We start from the raw sequence: 3,681 nt of genomic DNA on the forward strand, positions 1-3,681 counted from the left end.
GTTGTGACTTCACACACACACACACACACACACACACACACACACACACACACATTCATTTCTTCCTGCCATGAACACAGACTGTGTGTTTAATGTTAACAAAAATTCTACTTTGTCAGTGAATTAATTCATTTCATATTACAGTCTCCGTCTGTCAGTTTCTGTCAGGATGGCTGAGCGGTCTAAGGCGCTGCGTTCAGGTTGCAGTCTCTCCTGGAGGCGTGTGTTCAAATCCCACTTCTGACAAAGGACAATTTCTCCACATTCCTATGCATCCACAGTGGTACATTCCAAACCCAGTTGAAGCTGCTCTCCACTGATGGGAGTGAGTGGTTGAACTGGCAGCAGAGGAGGCAAAGGAGCTTCCCTGTGACGGTCCAACATCGCCTGGTTTCCTCCAACATGGAGCAGCCACCAAAATCTAACTTCAATGTTGGATCAAAGTCTGCTGAAGAAATGTGTTTTCTTTCAATTCACATTTTGTCCATTAACTTCATCATCAGAGTCTCCATCTCATCACATGACTAAAGTCTGGGTTCTGTGTTGGTGGTAAACATCCTTCCACTCACCCAGGCTCCCCACTGGTCTGCACACAGAAATGCATATTTTACTGGTTTAACCAGTTCCTCAAGTAGTTTAGGAAAAAAGACACTTTGTTAGCTCCTGTAAAGGTCCCACTTTGGGTCGTAACACTTTTTTCCTGACTGCTTGATGTCTCAGTCAGAACAGCTGAGATGAGAACTGAATGTCTGGATTTCTTCCTGACATCATCAGGGTCTGAGGAGTTCATTAAAAAAAGGATTCAGCAGATGGGAGTTAGAACTTGGAGACCAAAGGAAGAACCTCCAAATTCAGGACCCTGAGATCAAAGTGAACACTCTGATCTCAGAGGTCTGGGATATTTCACATCCTGATGGCCCTCCAAAATAAGAGCCCTGTGTCACTGTCTAAAAATCATCATTTGTTTGTGAAAAAATCAGGGTAGGTTTGTCAGACTTTGTCAGACCTTTCCCCAAATCATCATTTGTTTGTGGAAATTAGATCCAGAAAACCACTGTAGTCCCTCATACATTAGTGCCATAGTTTGTCTCACACGTTTCATCTTTGATGGTTCCATGGTGGAATGGTGAGCACTCTGGACTCTGAATCCAGTGATCCCAGTTCAAACCTCAGTGGAGCCTCCAGCAGGTCTCTGACAGGTGTTGATAGAGGAGTTGTGGCTGCTGACTACAGTGGAAGACACCATCAACAATGGTGTGTAGAAGCTCTCAGCTCCTTCAGTCACATGACTGGGCCATCCTGTCATGTGACTGATGTCACTTGGCAGGACTGCCATTGCATTCTTAATTCTGTAACATCTGAGATTAAAATCTATGGAATTACAACCAACAAGCAGCCAAACACCTGATCAGATGCTCCTTCATCAGGCTGAGAAGAATCAATCAAACTGGGATGAAGAAAATTAACTGAGAGGAGAAACCTCCTGATTGGATGACATGGACCCACCTGATCCATGTCAGCCTTGTTGGAGCAGAAAGAGGTGGATCAGAGGAATCAGTGGATCAAGACTCAGGTGGCAGATGAAGAATCTCTGTATTCACAATGGAGTCAGAGAAATCTTCCAACGTGAGAGAACGTGACAGACCATTTTATACTGAAGACAGGCTGTGTGTGTGTGTGTGTGTGTGTGTGTGTGTGTGTGTGTGTGTTCCTACTGACTGGAAACTGAATAATAACCAGACTAACTTTGTCATTGACCAAGTCTGGTTGACTCACTAAATTCATAACTCAAGTGATTATTTAATTAATAAACAGAACATGTGTCTAAAGTCATGATCAAATTCATGTAAAATCTGAGCAACGAGGGTTTGAAAATGTTCCAATGAGCCAAACCAATGTTGACAGTTAAAAGAAGCCAATGTGGGAGGATTCTTTCTGTCTCAGCAGTAAAGACCAATCCCACAGCTCACGTGAAGCATCAGGTCCTCTGTGAGAGGTGGGAATCCAACCAGGGACCTTTAGATCCACACCAATCTTCCCTGACCTCATAGAAACTGGAACCTTTCAACAAATAAATTCAAATTCAACTCAGCAGCAACTCTAGAACAGTTGCTAACTTGCTAATTCCTGTTAGCTCCAGATCAGACAATGCAGGCTCACCTTCACGCTTGGTTGTACGACCGCCACCAGTTGAAGCTTCTCTGGTTCAACAAACTCTGGGGACTCAAGACACAAGTCAGCACCGGTGCAGGTCCAGATCCAGATGTTAGCTGAGGGGGACAATGGCTTAAGGGAGCTCCAGGGAGCTGGTTTGAACTGGTCCCTCATCTCTGTGAGTAGAAACCATCTGAGGTGGAGGGTGAAGATCTGCTTTGACCTCCTGATCTCCCAGTAAAGCCAGTATAGATGTTGAGCTTGGAGGAGTTGATGGCCTCCTTCATCTTCTTGTTGGAGGTGTTTGCTAAACTCAGCACCACCACAGATCAGAGGAAAGTCCACTTGTCAGCTGGACACTGGAGTTTCTTGTGACCTGCAGGATCTTAGTTGTGGTGGCAGCAGGCCTGTTCCAAGAGCTTTGCTCACATTCCTGATCAGGCTTCATCATGGTTCTGGACCACTGAGTGATAGAAGCTGATCCTGGGGGTGGACTGTCTTTAGGGGGCTGAGGTGTCTGGTGGTCTTGGTGGACCCTCTGCATCTCAAGCTGAGACCACAGAGTCCTGTGTTCTTGAGTCATTGTCTATAGTCTCTGTTGTTGGAGTGCTCTGTGTGGTCCCTGATGGTCTAGTGGCTAGGATTTGGCGCTTTCACCGCCGCGGCCCGGGTTCGATTCCCGGTCAGGGAATGAGTTATTTAGAGGTTGAGGGAGAGGTGATCAGGTGGTCCACATGATGGTGGAGGTGATGAACTGTGAATCCATCATGGCTCCACTCTCACCCCCATTGTAGTGTTCTTGGTTCACTCTGCCATGGCCCCATGTTGAAGGGTGACTGTCTCATTCAGGTTCAACCCTTTGTTAGACTCTATTAAGTCACTGACTCCTGCAAGGACAAACTGTAATCCTCCTTAGTAGCTTTGGTTCCTTGCAGCACAGAAAGTCCATTCACTGATGTAGGAACTGGAAAACTTAGAGCTCCAGTCCTCGGTTCCTTGCTCCAAAGAAAGGAGGGAAATGCAATCAATGTTGAATTCATTTACATTTCTTATATTTGATCAAAGATAGAACTTAATAAGCTGCCATCAACCTTGATGATCAACTCCTTCACTGTGTAGTTCAAAGTCCCTGGTTTGATTTGTGTCAGGACTTCAGAAGCTCCAATCCTCTCTAAGTTCTAGTGAGAGTGGAAGAGATTATAAATGAGAGAAGCAGGGCCCTCACTCAGAACTGAACCAGCTCAGTTGGGAGAGCCTTAGACTGAAGATCTAAAGGTCCCTGGTCCGATCCCAGGTTTCAGCAGAGGCGCAGCATTGACTTTACTTTCCAGTGGAGGAACTGCAGACATGAAGGAAACTAACATCTTGTCCTGTGCATTCTTGTGACATTCAGGACATTTTTGGAGCCTCTTGTTGGATTTTGCCACAGAGAATCAGAGCCAATCAAAAGCATGGTGGACTTTAACATGGAGGACTGAACAAGTCAAGAAAGCATCAGTTTGACCTTCACAGGTGTTTCTGTTCCTG

General features: G+C 45.6%; 1 non-coding gene across 1 annotated transcript; it reads left to right on the forward strand.

The window, feature by feature from the left end:
- The first annotated feature begins 2,773 nt into the window (after window positions 1-2,773).
- On the forward strand, window positions 2,774-2,845 carry trnae-uuc (transfer RNA glutamic acid (anticodon UUC)). Its single transcript has one exon. It is a non-coding gene; the product is annotated as a tRNA-Glu (tRNA).
- The last annotated feature ends 836 nt before the right edge of the window (window positions 2,846-3,681 follow it).

The sequence above is a fragment of the Aulostomus chinensis genome, chromosome 1 (genome assembly GCF_037954235.1).
Source record: "Aulostomus chinensis isolate RoL2024-O1b breed Wild chromosome 1, RoL_Achi_v1.0, whole genome shotgun sequence".
NCBI lineage: Eukaryota > Metazoa > Chordata > Actinopteri > Syngnathiformes > Aulostomidae > Aulostomus > Aulostomus chinensis.